This window comes from Neofelis nebulosa, chromosome 5, assembly GCF_028018385.1.
Source record: "Neofelis nebulosa isolate mNeoNeb1 chromosome 5, mNeoNeb1.pri, whole genome shotgun sequence".
NCBI lineage: Eukaryota > Metazoa > Chordata > Mammalia > Carnivora > Felidae > Neofelis > Neofelis nebulosa.
In genome coordinates, this window is record NC_080786.1 from 124,880,091 (window position 1) to 124,898,112 (window position 18,022).

General features: G+C 35.0%; 1 protein-coding gene across 2 annotated transcripts in view; it reads left to right on the forward strand.

Annotated features, from left to right (window-relative positions):
* Positions 1–18,022, forward strand: part of GBE1 (1,4-alpha-glucan branching enzyme 1) — a 290,866-nt gene that overhangs the window by 201,628 nt on the left and 71,216 nt on the right. The window lies entirely within an intron of this gene.

An 18,022-nucleotide genomic window follows, 5' to 3' on the forward strand; every position in this document is an offset into this window, starting at 1 on the left:
AAAATAAGAATATTCCAAGGTCATTGTTGTCTGAAGGATGTTGAATGCTACAATATAGAAATCAACTAATATTTTCTGTTCTGTTTGGTCAACAACGATTATTTGAGAATTTGAGTTTTAGGAGATTTCATCATTTTTAGACGGGAAGTGTATGTGGGAGGCTGACTTATTTTTCTAAAGTAAAAGCCTTAGAGCTTCAAGTTAATTCATTTCTATCTGGAAATTTTTATAAGGAACCTCTGGTTGGACTTTTAAAAGTTTCTATTGTTAAATAAATAAATGGTCTCTATTGTTTGCTAACTTGAGGTTAGCAAGCCCAACCCTTTATGCACCAGATTTCACCTGTATGGACTGTACCCTTGGGTGTATTCCTCTCCTCTTAGGATCACAGAAATTTGTTAATATTCCTAAACTGTCTGGAAGTGACCTTCCTGACCTGAGGGACTGCATTGTGTCAGCCATGCTACAGGCCAGGTTTCCTGAGCGGACTTTGCAGGCATGATATCCATAAGTAAAATCATCCTCAGTTGCTTAAAAGCAACTGGTCTTCCCTGACTCTGTGAACATTGTCCACAAATATAGCCATCCTAGTAAGGCCTTAGTTGCACAGTCAATTCATTCAATTATATCCTGAGAAAAAGATAGAATCCATGAACGTATGTAAATAACTGTGTCACCATGTAAAGTAAGGAGAGCTGAGGTTTTAGTGTGAGATTTTTTTAATGTTTCATTTCATTTATAAAAGCAGTTAATTAAGTTGTTACAGTCTAAGCTTAAATAGAAACTGAGAGGGCTTCCTTGTATGTGTGGAAATGAAACAGTTTTCCAAACAGAGAACCAAAATAAAAGAACATCTCTGAGTTTATGCAGCCAGTCCTATGTCATTAATTCGGTCCTATGTCATTAATTCTAGAAACCCACTGCATTCAAGAACTCTAGTAACCTGACTCAGTTTACTGCTTTAGTCTGGAAATTGTGTAAGCATTGTCAACTCAGAGGCTGTACCTTTGAGTAGAGAGCGTCAGTAGTTTGAAGTACTTAATAAAGTCCTTTACCTGAGACTATCCTTCTTTGCCAAAGACAGTTCTAGCCTGAAGCGCATAACAGAACCTTCAGGCAAATTTCAGAGTAAAACGGTCTATCCACAGATGATGGAGCTTAATGGTCCTAGTTAAATAAATGTTGATAACTTTTAAATAAGAAAGGTCTGATGCAAATTCGTAATAAGAATGATTTCCTGAGTCTTGGTGTATATTCCATAATGGTAAAAATGGGTCTTGGACAGCCAGGACATTAACAAATCTCAGTAACTCATAAGCTTTGTGAAATATATATCCCTCCTAAGACAAGCTGAGCATCTGTTCTGTTTTGGAAACTCTTCCCATAGTAACAATAAAGAAACATAATTGTTTCTAACACCTCTTTCTATAAGGCCTATAAAGTGAGCATATTTGTGGTATCAAATCTAATCTTGAAATTATTCTTTGATAGAGAACTAAGATCTTGGACGTTTTATTCTTGTGTCCTTAAAACAAATGGCTTCTAATGTTTAACACCAGTATAACACCTATTTTTTTTTATTCCATCTGTCTTATTATCTTATCTAAATCTAGCATTTCTGTGCAAACTTTAAAATCAATAATCTCCGAGTAGCTCTATAATTTCTGATTATTGATGTTGTTTTATGAAATCTTTCCCTATAAGCTATCATGACTTCAAATATTTTCTTTTTCCATTTCCTGATCATGTCACTGTCCTGCTTAATGGCTTCAATGACTAGTGCCCTCCAGCTGACCTGTACGTCTCGCATGAATGGTCTCCTGTGGGTCTCCCTGTTGATTGCTCTGCTCCAGCCAAGCAAGCCTTCTTTCAGTTCACTGAATGTACCAACCTCCTTCCACTCTGAGCTCTATACATTTTGCAGTTCTCCTTTCTTGAAATCATTCTACTCAAACACCCCCTCCCATACCTGACCAAATCCTTCCTCTGCAAATCTCATTGCCTTGGGGAAGCATTCCCTAAAGCCTCATGCTACACCAGTTTCCCCTGTTACACATTTTTATATTACCCTATCCTTACCTTTCATGGCACTTAACAAAATTACATTTGAAAAACTATTAAATATATGACTCCCTTGGTAAATTTAAAACTCAGTGAAAATAGGGGTCATCTGTATCTTATTCACTATTATATCTCCAGGAACTAGTCTGGCATAATATCTAGCAGCACATCACAAGGCTTCCACATTTTTCTAAAAAAGGATATCAGGTAGATGTATATGTATGTAATAAATAGGTAGATGTATATATAAATAAAATATTACCTTGTAATATTTTTAGCAGTAGTTCATTAGCTGCAATCACCAGTTGTAGTTGTAAGTAGAGTAATTTTTTTTTCAAGTGGCATATAAGAAATTAATATTTAAAAAGATCAGTTTAAGAAATTTTTTTAAGACTGAGGAGCAATCTGGTTGTTTATTCATATTTTAGGCATTTTTAAACTTGTTAGCTTTCTGGATTTTTTTTTTTTTTCCTTTAGTAGAAGAAGAATGAATTAAGAAAAGAAAACACATTTTTATAGTTTTTTTTATTAAAACATTGTACATAAATTCATTAGGCACTTAGATATGTTTTCTATTCATCACAAATCATTAAGGCCAATACTGACTTTTTTCAGAATGATACCAATTTGGCTGACTTGTTTTGTTTTGCTTGTTTTTTTGCCTTATATACTTCAATTTTGAATTTCAACAAATTCTTTCACTCTGTTTAAAGCAGAACAATTTTGAATTACAACAAATTCTTATACTCTGTTTAAAGCAGAACAATATTTGCTGTGAATTTTTTATTTGCTAGATTATTTTTTAATTAGTCATGAATAAATACATTTATATTTCTTATTCTTCTACAATGCAGTCATATGAAAGAATCAAATACAGGAGAGGGGAGCAGGGATGGTTAAATTATTTTCATATGTTTTATATTTTTATATCACTGATCATACAAGAGATAAAATAATAAATATGAATAAAAGTAAATTTATATTGGCATAACATTCTATACTTTCTAAAGCATTTTCATATGCATCATCTAACTTAGCGCTTTCTTAGTTCAAAAGAAACCTGGAGAGAAAGTTAGACAAGTATTAAGGTGTGCTAGGTCAATGTCACAAGTCCCATTTTGCTGCAACTGTAATTAACGAAGGTAAAGAGACACAACTAATGTTGTACAGTCAGAAAATGACAGCAGCTTGTCAATTGTCTCTTTCTTCTGATTTCCAGTTTGAGAATATTTAAGAAAAAAAAAAAAAAAAAAAAGAATCTATGTCAATATGTAGATTAGCCACCAAAGTATAATTAATGAATATCTTTTAGGAAGAGGTAGATCATAGTGGTTAAGAAAACTATCTGAGTGGGATCCAAGATTTCTAGCTGTGTGACTTGTGTAGGACACATTACCATTCTGGGCCTTTGTTCAGTGGTAAAATGGAGCAGCGCCTGCCACAGAGGATTGTTTTGAAGGTAAAGTGATTTAATATAGATACAAGACTCAGAATATTGCCAGGGGCACATAGCTCATAGTTAACTTTTATTTAAATTAAGTTTTAATTAGGGCGCCTGGGTGGCGCAGTCGGTTAAGCGTCCGACTTCAGCCAGGTCACGATCTCGGGGTCCGTGAGTTCGAGCCCCGCGTCAGGCTCTGGGCTGATGGCTCGGAGCCTGGAGCCTGTTTCCGATTCTGTGTCTCCCTCTCTCTCTGCCCCTCCCCCGTTCATGCTCTGTCTCTCTCTGTCCCAAAAATAAATAAAAAACGTTGAAAAAAAAATTTAAAAAAAAAATAAAATAAATTAAGTTTCAATTAAAAGTACCTGTTTTTGGGGCCTGTGAGTTCGAGCACCGCATCGGGCTCTGTGCTGACTGCTCAGAGCCTGCAGCCTGTTTCAGATTCTGTGTCTCCCTCTCTCTCTGCCCCTCCCCTGTTCATGCTCTGTCTCTCTCTGTCTCAAAAATAAATAAACGTTGAAAAAAATTTTTTTTTAAATAAAAAATAAAATAAATAAAATTAAATTAACTATTTTTAGTTCACTATTTTTAATTAGCTATTTTTAATATTATTAGTTATTCCATTAAATATATAGGTCCCAGATACTGATGTACCAATTTCATCTAAGAGTATTGTTTTATAATTTTGCCTGATGGTACGTTGTTTAATATAAAAGTTTATTAAAATGTTTAATTCATTTCCTCTTTAAAACATCAGTAAAATAAGAATTCTTTGTTAAAAATCAAATGACATTTTCCAAGTTGATATATGTGGTAAATTAAGCCATTTCTGTAGTTAGTCTCACTAAGACTAAATAATATATTTTTTTTTGTTTTCAATTCATAGTGACATTCATTAAATATTGCTACCCAAACACCTTACTTATCTTTCATGTATGAGGAGGTCTGAGGGTAACCTCAGCTAGTTTTAATTTCTAGGATGATTTCTAGGATATATATTGATTCGTTAGCATTTATTATTATCTCTTATATGGTGTTTGCATGTTAGTTTGTGCATTAGATAAAACTTAATACGTTTTTCTGACATACCTGTACAGAGAATTTCTATGTACACAGAAGCAGAGAGAAAGAGAGAGAAAGAAGGCAGATTAACTTAAAGCAAATTCAGTTTTAAAAGTTAGTAAATTTGAGATATGTATCAATTTAAACTATAAATTTAACATATTCATAACACATTCTAGAATGTGTTTTAACACAATTTATAAAATTCCTTCATTCTTCAAAGTTTATATGTATCTACTATGTACCAAGTGTTGCTAAGTGGAAGATATTCTGAGTTGAAAAATAGCTCTTGCCCTTAAGGTCTCAAAACTCAAAAGGGAATACAGACAAGTAAACAGACAAGTGTCTTTATACTACCACATGTATTAGATACAGTGATAGAGATAAGTAGAAAATGTCATATAAATATGTAGGAAACTGGGTTAAAAGATTGTCGGTAGAATTTATGAGCTACTTCAGTTAGATTAGAATAGAAAGGCACAAGAAAGCTCTATAATGAAATCAGTAAGTCTAAGTAGGACTAGGTCATTTTGGAATAGTAAACCTCAAATAAATGAAAAAACTGGGGTCTAAGGAAATGAAATGAGTGATCATTCATTGATTGGAAATTTTAATGAAAAAATATGGTTGTCATCACTTTAAATTATCATGAATTCTTCAGCAAGGAAGACCCGGTATTCATGATTGAATGGCTTTATGGTTTATTTTTTTTTTCCCCTCTGTTTATAATATAACTGAAAGAATACAGATTAGAAAAATAAGATATAAGATTATTGGTAATCTATATGGATAAACCTTTGCTACCATTATAATCATTGGTTATTTAAGAATGCTTAATAGATAGTTTAAAAATAAATATAAAAAATATCTGCTATACATATAAGATAACCTCAGTAAGTATATGTTAATTGCATGTAGATAAACTGCTAAAGCTATTCAAAGGAGAAGTGAGGATAAGGATATGTTTTGCCCAGTTTTCTGGTGACTATTTGGTTCTTTTGGAAGTACTACTGTTTCCTAATCCAGTCTTCTGAAGGAGAGGGAGTAGTCACATGACCTCACCATGTGACTTATCAGGAATTGCTATAAAGAGGTGTGGGCAGGCAAGTACATGTGCTACTATGTTCAGTGATCACAACACTAGGGAAAAACCTCAATGCGGGTACAGTGGTCACCCCCTTATCTGCAATTCTGCTTTCCACAGTTTCAGTTTACCACCCAGTTCCATCTGGAAGCAGATGATTCTCTTTCTGAACCTATTGTCAGAGTCAATAGTAGCCTAAGGCTGTGTCACATTGCCTACTTTCATTCACCTCATTTCATCTCATCATGTAGGCATTTTATCATATCACATCATAACAAGAGGAAAAAGCGATAGTACAATAAGATATATGAAGAAAGAGGCTACATTTACATAACTTTTATTGCAATATATTGCTATAATTGTTCTCTTTTATTGTTATTCTTGTTAATCTCTTATTGTGCCTAACTTATGAAATAAATGTTATTATAGGTATGTATGTATGTATATATAGGAAAAAACATAGTAGATGTAGGATTTGGTACCATCTGTGATTTCATGCATCCACTAAGACTCTTGGAAAATATCCCCTGAAGATAAGGGGAACTACCACAGTATTAATTTCATATAATGCCAAAATAATATCATTGATAGTATTTTTTATTAAAGACTGTTTAGAAAAAGAAAAGAAAGTAATCAATTTTAAATATAAATGTATATAAACATTTCACCATATCAAGTAGAACATAAATTAAAATCTAAGCATTAACCACATACCTTGCAGATTTAAAATATTGGCAGAATGTAATTTTAAGAATCAGCTATACAAAGTAAATGAAGAAAATTTAACCCTAAATTTGAAAATGATATAATATCATTTAATAGTTTTTTAAATGTAAATTTCAAAAATAAATTGCATTAAAATGTTGCCATCACTGAATTTCAAGCTGGTTTTGGTGAAAAATGTTGTGGATTTTCAGAAAGCTCTCTGTAACCCTGTCCTAGACTAGGCAGTGGTAAAGAGAAAGTTACCTGAAACGACTAACTCCAAATATTTTCTTCATTTTCAGGTAATCAGGTGTCTTATGGAATAGCTTTAAGAAAATCTTTTCAAATACCTTTTTTTTTGGGGGGGGGGGGTGGGGAGGATAGGGACTGCAAATCTTTTTATTGGGAGCTTGCTGCCAGTTTTGTTTCAAAGGAAGTTTTGTTTTCCCCTCTGATTTGACTTCATCTACTTTAGTTTTATCATCTATAGATAGAGATTCAAATGCAGAGTGAATGCATCACTTTCAGTACTGGCATGTTCGTATTCCACTTGTTCAGAAAGCCTTTGAACTAAAGTAAGAATTATTCTTGCAACAGAAGCTTTGCTTTCTCGGTTGTCATTTTCTTCCTCTTGGGGATAGTGTTATAGAAGAACATTTTCTAAATGAGTACACCTTCATTCAATTTGAAATATTAATGCTGCATATAACTCTCTGGGTATATCTCAAAACATAAATGATTCAAATTTCTCATTTAAAAAATACTGAACTAGCAGAGTTAAATCAACAAAACTAGTAATGTTTCACTAATATAATACAGCACAATAGTCTAGAAGACTGAAAACCGATGTTGTAATCATAAAACACAATATTCCCCATGACATCAGATGTTAATGCATAAACTGAAATGTCAGAAATAATCTGGAACCGGTGAGACTCGAACTCGTTGGTGTGTTTGCTCATTCATTCATTCAAGTTAAATTCATTATTTCCATGTCAGTTTCTGGATAGAAGTGTAAGTTGTTTGTAAGTGGAGTTGTGTGAAGTCAAAGAGTTCAGGCTTGCTAGCTTTATACTCTCAAGTGAGGTCATCATCTGAGTGTGGAAGGAATAAGTGACATTTGAGAAAAAAGTAGAAGCATGAAATACATCACTCCAGGTGTGCAAATACGAAGGAACCATAGTAGGATATACAGGTAATATTGAATGATATTTTTCAGATTTGTAGTCAAGACTATAAATTGAGTCAGCCTTTTGATTGTGTGACTCTTTTTCTAGAAGGCATGGTTAATCATGAAGGATTTTGTCAGGCATCTGTCAAAAAGAGGGACACGTTTTGAAAGTATTAGAAAATAATTCATATAATAGAGAACCAATAAATCACTGGTTCTTAAAATTGCACATTGGAATAACGTGTGGAGTTTAAAAAAAATACTAGAAATTGTGATTGAATTGGTCTTGGGCATAGCTTGAGCTTTGGAATTTTTATTTTATTTATTTATTTTTTTTTAATTTTTTTTTCAACGTTTTTATTTGTTTTTTGGGACAGAGAGAGACAGAGCATGAATGGGGGAGGGGTAGAGAGAGAGGGAGACACAGAATCGGAAACAGGCTCCAGGCTCCGAGCCATCAGCCCAGAGCCTGACGCGGGGCTCGAACTCACGGACCGCGAGATCGTGACCTGGCTGAAGTTGGACGCTTAACCGACTGCCCCACCCAGGCGCCCCGAGCTTTGGAATTTTTAAAAGAGTCTCAAGTGATTCTTAAGGCTAGGAAGTAAAGAGAATTCTAAGATGATGTACAAGATATGGGAAAGTTCTCTGTTTATATAACAGAAATCATCGAAGGCACAAGAGAAGGATGTTGGGGGCAGAGAAGAATAGTTGGGACAGATGATGGTGGGTAGTGAGTCCAACTGTCAGTTAACGACCAGAAGGCTGGACTTGGACTTCCTATAAGCAAGCAAAGCAAATACGATTGAGGGTGCTCCTGGAATTTTCCTGCTTAGTATCAAGAAGCTTTCTCCAATATATGTATATCAATAGGTAAAATTTAAATCAGAGCCTTTTTTCTGCTTTTCTCTCACATGGTTTGCTCTATTTATGAACAAACTAAAATCATGACAATAGAGCGCAAACTATATTTTGTCCATAATGTGGGTCATCTGATATGTGTGCATGTGTTTTTACTACTTTCTTGTTTAGGAATCTCATTACCATGATGTTATTATAGTTTCTGTAATGAGTGATACCTGTGGAGAAAGAGGCAAAATTACAAACTGGCAATTTTCTCTCTCAGCAGTATCATGAAATTTCTATTACTAAATTTGAAGAATTTTCTCAACATATTATATTGTATTTTGACATTTGAAATTTTGCGGGACATTCTTCAATGAAGATGCTACATTCTCCCTAAAGTCACAGGGAAAGTTGGGTGGATTTTGTCCTGTCAGTCTGCATTTACTGATAGCTACATTATACTTCAGTGTAAAATGTGTGATCTTACTTCAAATCTTCCATCTGTGATTGTTTAGTGTCAAACTTGTAAATTCTTATTTTTTTCTGATAGATAGGAATACAATAAAAATTTAAATGTCTTCCTGCTAAGCACTGGAATTGAAGCAGTTATAGGAAGACAAAACACACTCTCCTGAACAGTAGGAGTGCTAATTTTTGGCATTTTCTCCTAGCTTGTTGGGGCAAGTTTACTGAATGTAACAAGACTAGTAGATGTCTCTAAAACTGAGCTGTGAAAAACTGCAAAATTCTCAATATGAGCAGTTGTGAATGGCACGAAGCCCTGTTTAAATGCTCAGAGACACAAATAGCATCTATTTTAAATGGCATAGACTTGAAAGTAATGGCTCCAGTTTGATTCACAGCACACTGATAACCAATTTTAGCTGGTATTCGATGAGAACTTACCATGAGTTTGACATTGTGCTAAGAGTTAAGGAAGTACAGCTACAGTTACCTAGGGAGCTTTAAATAGTGAAGCCTGAGCCCCATACCAACTATTTGAGCTAGAGTCACTGAGTGTGAGTTTCCAACAGTAATAATTTTCATAAAACTCACCAAGTGGTTTTAATATGTGGAGATACAACATAGAGATACACTCAACTGATTGAGGGAAATGGAAAAAAAAAAAAAAAAAGATTGGGCCAGAGATAGGTCCATACTATGGAACAGACAGATCCAGAATCCCTGGAAGTTAGCAGATGGAATCTCTTCTTGCTCTCCCCATGGAATTAAATGCCCTCCTCGGTCCTGGACATGTTCTTTCTGCCAGGTTACTTTTCACAAAAGAACCTTCAAATCTTCACTGGGGATCATAACCTGGGAGAAGAGTCACTTTCAAGAAACGTTACGTGTTCGCTTAATGGGAAATGCTTCTAATGTAACTTAGTGCACATTTTTCCTATTGCCTACTCACATTGACCAAATTGAGTACATCACACCTTTACAATAGGAAAAGAGCCTACTAGAAATCTGGATTTTGAGAGGAACATAGAACCAACTGAACCTAACTCTCTGTTCTTAATTCTTTCAGCCTTGTTCTCAGGGTAGGATACTTATATGGTCCCTGCATTTCTTCTTTGGGGATGTGTGTGGTTGTCGGTGGTTGTCGTGTGTGTGGTGCCAGTGGTTCTCCCTGAACTGCTGTTCAGCTGGGCTGACCTCCTCCTGAAGTTCCAGATAGAGAGCAGTGGGGTGGAATCCATCGCAAGGTCTACTGCTATCTGGTCCTTTTCCTCTAAGCCCTTTATACCAGACAGGAACTTTTCTCTTTGGTTTATTTCTACAAATCCCTGCCAGAAAAGTGCAGATATTAATTATTGTCATCATTTTACTTGTTTATTTTCATTACAAAGACTTGTTGGTAAAATAAAGTTTTTTCCGTGCACAACATGCTAATCTGTGCAATGTTATCCCTCATGTGTTATGAACTTTAAACCAGAACCTACCATCGAGGACATTGATCTTTCTCCTAGTGAAGGTCTATCATCATATCATCATAAAAAAAGAAAATTCCTGTGTATAGGAAGGCACTTGTTTTTCTTTTCATCTCTTTCTCCTCAAGGTGAGGTAATCACAAATAGGAATTTCAACTTGGAGGCCACATGGGATATTTCCTAATTGAACAAAATAATACAGTAGGCCTGGATCTTAGAATAAGCCCCGGTGAAAGGAGCACTTTTTTTTTTTTTCTTCTAAAATGAGTATCTGAGGGGCTCCTGGGTGGCTCAGTCGGTTAAATGTCCGACTTCGGCTCAGGTCATGATCTTGCGTTCCGGGGGTTTGAGCCCCGTGTCAGGCTCTGTGCTGACAGCTCAGAGCCTGGAGCCTGTTTCGGATTCTGTGTCTCCCTCTCTCTCTGACCCTCCCCTGTTCATGCTCTGTCTCTGTCTCAAAAATAAATAAACGTTATTTTTTTTTTAATAAAATTAAAAAAAATAAAATGAGTATCTGAATTCTTTGCTCTTAGGCTAACACACACACACACACTGAATATATACACATATGTATATGTAAACACACATGGATAAACATATACATACCACTGAATGGACTCACTATTTACATAGCCCTGGATTAGAAGGAGACCCCTAGTATATAAACCTCACCAGCTCCATTGTTGAGCTGTAGATGGTTGAGTTTGCAGCACTATCTACTTTAACAATTTTCATAAATACAGAAATTGTATCAAACCTTCTTTATTACTGTATTACCTAACATTTTGGAACAACTCCAAAACCTCACTTCATGAGCTTCAGTGTCTCGCCAGAGCTTCCCCTAAATTCAGAAAATCAGCTAGGTCCAGGATCCTCTATCACATTGCTTGTCTTTCTAAGAAGGGAGGAATAGGATGTTATCCTAGGAGATGTGAGAAAAGATAAATTAATACATAATGGGCATTATACCTAGCCCTGAATTTCTAATTTAGTCTTATATCTTCAATTAAGCCTTCTCCCAATCCAACCCAAAGATCTATTTAAGTGATAACCCCATCTTATTGATGGAATCTTCCCAAATGAGATGACAGTAAATGAATAGCCTCCCACTCAACCCACCCCATCCCATGGTATGTATTTTCTTCATGCTTCAAAATAGTTCTTCTGTGGTGTTAGGCTCTTGAATTATTTGCTACCTTCACTAATTCCCTCCTTTCCAGTTTTATTACATAGTAAGTTTTATTATTTGGCTCATAGTCTCTTAGCATTTTCCATAGGTTTCTAGAGGTTTTTATGAAATTGTAGATCTTCCTTCCAAAAAGAATTGATCAGAGAGTGTTGTTGTTGTTGTTGTTGTTGTTGTTTAGCTCAAAGAGTAAATGCTGATTCTTCCAGTACTATTCAAGCGGATTGTAAATACCTTATGACCATAGGATGCAAAATGTGATTGATTCTGCATTGCTAGAGCTGGTGAGCTATGTGGTTGTCATCTATTAGAATGTGGTTGTGAGTGCTCTAAACACAAATAATCTGCTGTGGCACCCTTTCTCCTAAGCTACTTGCCAAAAGGAGACAAGAATTTAAAAGATAAATTCCTTTGTCTCTAAAACTTTAAATCATTTTCTGAGTCTTACCTTACCCCAGCTTACTCCCAAAACAAAGCAGGAAGGTGAACCATATACAATAATCTCCGTTAATAGTAAAGAATAGTAATTTATATTTTCTAAGTTCTTTGGAAAACATAGTCTTTTTTTATTTTTTTCACTAGAGAAACATAGGTTTCTCTTTGAGAATATATTTTCCTTGAGGGTTTGCGGGATGCAGATTATTTGAGTGACTTGTCTTCATTTGACATGTTATTGTCACATTAGCGTCTTTGAGCATACTGTTCTTAAAATAGCTACATCTTGAACATTTACCCTGAGCAAGGCAGTATGCTAAATGTTTTACTTATGTCATTTAAGTCTGAATTGCAGCCCTGCAACCCTGAGAAGTAGGACCTTCATTTCACACATGAGGAAAATGAAAGGTTAAATCTTTAATACAGGAGTCAGAATTTGAACCCAGCTCTGTCCGCCTCTAAAACACACTACCCCATACAAGCCAGTATTATTACTTTACCTGAAATGAATGCTGAGATGGGTGGTAGTGTTGGCAGATCTCTGACCAGAGACATTCATTCAGAGGACATGAATCAAAGAGGAAAACAGCACACCAAATTTCATGTTGTGTGGTGATCTATAACACAAATCAAGGGAGAAAGTGACCTATTTCCAAATTGTGAGCCAATTTTACAAATCACTTGTTAGTCCCCTTTGCTTACAGGCAAAGCAGACGGAGATAGGTGTGTTAGGTGACATCTGTTACCTGAACATTCTGCACAGAGCAAGTTCTGGAAGAACACTGAAATGATAGGAAAGGAAGGGTTTGGGCTGTCAGGAGAGGCTCACTGTGGTGAGAGGGGTTGAGTTGGAAGTATCCCTTTCCTCTCTATCCTGATCCCTCACTGGAGTGGTACCTACACAAAGCTAAGAAGGTGAAACTGAATGAGGGACCCATTAATTTAGAACATGAGTGGTAAGAGAGAAGGCTGTAGATGGAAGCGGAGGCCAAGTCCTAGAGAGCTAGTGAAGGGTTTTATAGGAGATTGACAGAGTCAGATCCACAGTTTAGATATGTTACTCAACTAAAAGTGTGAAAGATAGATTTGAGGGGCAGTCACCTCAAACTAAATCTAGCACTGCGAGATTTTCTGCTACCGGAATTCTTTAAAATTGGTTTAAAATTGTAGGTCTAAATTCTTTCCACACTGTTCACATCACTGTGTAAATTAGATGTATCCCCTGTGCGTGGGCTCAAAATCATTTACTTCATTTTTTGAGTAATATTTTTCTGAAGATTATGAAGAAAATAAAGTGGACATTTTTCAGGGCCACACAGATACTAGCATCATTCAGATTATTAACTGAAATGAAAGAGATATTTAATGGTCAACTCTCTCTAAGTTATGTAATATTAAATAAAAATAACATTATATTACTTAGTTATTTTCACTGCATCCTCTGTAACCAAACACTTAGGGTTTTTTGTCCTATCTGGACCATTTAAGAGATGTGTTTCTTTGGGTGAGCAAGTTTGAATCAACCTGTGCACTTTATTTCATAACTCAAAAATGCTCCAGGTGCCTAATTTATGTAGTTTTAAAAATATGTGGTAGTGTAGGTATAACTCACATTATACTGTAACTACCATTTGGAACATTTTTCTTCAATTTAGAGTTCAGAAAATAAATACTTTGGGGTGTAATTGAAAACGCTTTGTTGAAGAGCGCTGTGATATAGTAAAGAATTATCACCTGATTTATCTTTCATGGAAACATTTTCATATAATAAAGTTGTGTAAGTAAGTTGTACCTGTAGAAGCAGAAACTACAAATGAAAAAAGAATAATAGTGTAACTTTAAAGCATAACTATACTTTATGTAACTATATTGTAGAAATGCCTGCAATAGTTATCTTCCCTTTAAAAACACATTAAAGAAATCCATTGACATTTAACTAAAAATCTTAAACTATTATTATTAAAAATATAAGTCAACATTCAATTTTTGTAGAGGAATTTTAGCTTGGGAGAAATCACCCAGAAACAGCTTTGCAATTCTGTTTGCACACTATGGTCTAAATGGGCTCTTATGAATTACTTTCAATAACATAAGATGATAGGTATTTGATCTTCACCAACACACCCAAAACTACTCTCATGGAAAGGTCTCATTTTGACATTTGCTGAGATGACCATTTTGTGATGGGGAGATGAGATGAGAAAAATAAAAGTTTCAAAATCTAGATAATCCATACCTTTTCGATCCTTTAATCATATAGATGTCATGCTTCATTATGTATGGGTCATGAGTTAAAGTTTCATGTTATATTTAGTAACAAACTGATAATGTGGGTAAATAAATTTAATATGTGCTTGTCACACTGAGTTATTTTTGTGGTCTTGCCTTCCCACCACACTAGTCAGCCTTAATAGCACCTTTCCACAAAGAAAACATCCAGATATCGTGGATTATCATTCCAATAAATTATCTGCAGTTTAATTAAAAAAAGTTAATTAAGGTATGTGGTTAAAAAGTCACTCCACATCTTGTATTTTCTTAACTTTCCTTCTGCTTTATTATAATATAAAAATGTTATGCACTTAAAAATACTGTTTTGAGGATCAGCTTATTTTATCCCTAGCTTTAGCCTTAAAATAGTAGTATGGCATGAGAACTTAATTATCACATGTTGAACATATAAAAATTTATAACCCTGGTACATTTTAAAAAATCCACTTGTTGGCTTGTTGAAAGACATTTTATTTATTAAAGCAAGAGTCTTCTGAAAGCTCTATGAACTAATAGTAATCTCTGTGTGTGTGTCTTTTAATTTGGAGACATTCTTTCTGTATGTGGGTTCTCCTACAAATGAGGCCAAATAAATGTCAGCAGAATAAATAAAAATAGTCGAACATGTTCTTTTGGTTACAAAGTTAGAAAGCTACTACTATGATTTTTGCTAGCTGATCTCAATATTGTTGGAACCAGATCTTTGGGACAGCTCCTGAAGAGAGCTTGATGGAACTAAATTCCAGGGGGTGGCAATCACATGGCAAGGTAGGATCTCTTTATATGTTCTTGGAAGATATATAATTAAACAATTCCTTGACTACCTTACACAGACAATGTGCACCTTTTATACATAGAAACCATGTATACCCATTTCCAGCAACGTGTCTAGCTGCCTGGTTTCATACACATGCGTTTTTCAGTCATTTTCAGTAGGAGTGATATCATCCTGAAGGGGGTAAAAATTGATTTTAGAGGAGGGCAAAATATAATTAATAATAATCTTAGATATTACGATAGTTTTTTTTGCCCTCCAGAGCATCGCAGCATATAAACACATACACGGTAGATCTGTAGTATTTAAATTTTGTGAGGTGGAAGCAATTAGAAAAAAAAAAAATGTCTGAAAAGGCTCCAGAGTGAGTGTGGAGTGGGGGGCAATAATGACAAAAAGGTTGAAAAACACTAAATGCTGTATTATTCATTGTCACCCCTGGGGCCTCCTACTCAAGTATTGTCTACTGGGTTCTGTTTCTTAAAACTGTCTCCAAGATAATCATTTCAGTTTTCTGGTTTGATGTGTACATTCTACATGTAGGATAGACAGGTAAGACTTGAGTCCCAGCTCAGCCATTCCCGTGTGACTCAACGTTCTATTGTGTAAAATAAAACGAAGACTTTGGCTTCCTATTTTTCCCAACAGGTATTGATGAGTTCTTATTCCCTTGGAAAATATTTCTCAAGTAGCTAAAAATGAACAGGTTTAAGTTTTAAATGTTTTTGAAAGTGAGGGGTGGGGGAGGAATTCTTCAGTTGCTGCCAGCTTACTTCCAACTTAATTCTTTTGTTCTTTGCTTTTTTTCTCCTTCCCCAGCCAGTATATGCTGCCCCTGACTAAACGAGGGCAAGAGTTGCCTGAGCAAATATAACATCAAAGGCCAAGACAGCTTAAGATAAAGAGAGACAATTTTTAAATTCTAATTTCCTTCCTGTAGACACCCATCATTTTTTTAGTAAAAGACAAGGATATCCATTCATATTTAATCAGTTGACTGTAGGTCACATGTTTAAATTAGAAACAGTTCTAATATCTCTATATTATTATAAGCATATTGTGAAAATTAGTTTCTTAGAGAAGAAAATACTATAATCATTATACACATTAGCATTTAACATTGAAATCCATTTGTATAAACAGTCTTGTTTCCCAATATTTTCTATTAATGTAAACTTGGGTACACAGAATACTTGTTTTCTTATGAGTCAGGAGTATTTTCCTAGTGATACCTTGTTTTATATTGGAAAGATTAATTGTAAAAGGCAAATATAATTATTATGACTTACTGGTAGAAAAAAATTCTTTTTGCATTTTAAAAATAATTATCAGTATATTTGCTCTTTTCTGACCCTTAGCACAAGATATTTCATACCAAGCAGCATTTCCTCTGGAAATTGATGATACACATTAGTGACACCCAAGTTGTTTTTGTTTTTGAATTGTTCTTAAATAAAATGTTTCCATTTGCAGTGCCTGGAAACATGCAATATCCATAGTAAGCATTGGACTGGAGTAGTCCTTTTCACCATGATTTTGATACACACTTTTTAAAACTGTTTTGATAGTTATAATAAAATAAGAAATGAATCTGAGAAAATATCAGAACAAATTTAAACACTGCTTTAGAATGCACGTTTTACAGGGTGCCTGGGTGGCTCAGTTAAGTGTACAACTTCAGCTCAGGTCACGATCTCACATTTCGTGGATTCAAGCTCGGTGTCAAGCTCTGTGCTGGCAGCTCAGAGCCCAGAGCCCGCTTTGGATTCTGTGTCCCCATCTCTCTCTGCCCCTACCCCCCACGGGCACTGTGTTTCTCTCAAAAAAAATAAATAAATAAATAAATAAATAAATAAATAATAAATAATAAATAAGTAAATAAATGTATAAATGCACGTTTTACAAATTGAGGAATAGGTTACTAACCTTTGAAGCTAATATCTGTTTTCCCTCTACTACTTTGCGACACTTCGTGATGTAGTTATGTGTGCTAACCCTGCTTTCTCATATTTCACACTCAGGTGTCTTGCCACCCTCTATACAATGGGGAAACTCTGGTTTCCAAAGACATCATTGGCTTGCAGATTTCTGCACCCACTCCCTGAACTTTTTTTCACCTGATTCTGTTGGCTTTCCTTGTGTTTTATCTTCCCTGCCTTCTGTGTTCAACCAGTGGTGCTCCTCTGTCTCTTCCACAGGCTCCTTTTCGTCTTGTTTCTCCCTACAATATTCATGTTTGCCCAGTTGTTGTCCTGGGCCTCTTTTATGTCTTCCCTAGTCTTTATTTCTCAGAAAGCTCATCTACTTTGAGACTTTGGACATCTTTTTAATGTAGATAATCCTGAAACCAGCAACTCAAAATTCAACCTTTTGTTGTAAGCTACAAACAAATTTTGAAGCTACCTGCCTGAGATCTCTATGTGGTGTCTTGCAACTCCTCAAAGTCACTGAACCCAAAACTGAAATCCTCCCCGAACAAATTTTGATGCCTTTTTAGAATTGTTATTACTATTAGTATTATCATCTCTTTCCAGTAGCAGATGGTTAAACTGTAAGATCCATTTTAGTTGTTCCTTCCTTTTGCTTGTTCTTAACATTCAGCCAGTGGCCAAGTCACAGCATCCTTTTTATTCGTGTCCTTTTTCCCGTATGCACTCCCACATCATTTTCTATGTGTGTGGCATTTATTTAGACTTTTAAAGTTTTAACTTATTTTCACATGCATGATTTCACTTAGTGAAAACTGCAGAGTCAGTATCCTTTTTATAATGTTGATTTTGAGCCAGTATAACATAATGGTTAAGAGTTAGGTTTGGAGACACTCTGCCTAAATTTTAATTCTGGCTGCTTTACTTCCTATCGGTGTCATCTTTGCCCATTACTTAATCTTTCTGTGCCTCGTCATTATCATCTCAAAAGTAAAGATTACAGTAATGATACCTATTTTACTGGGCCCTTGTAACAATTAAAATATTTAATGATGATAAGAGTTTTCAGTGATGTCACACATGTAATAAGTATTTGATAAATCCAAGTTATTATTTTTCTTTA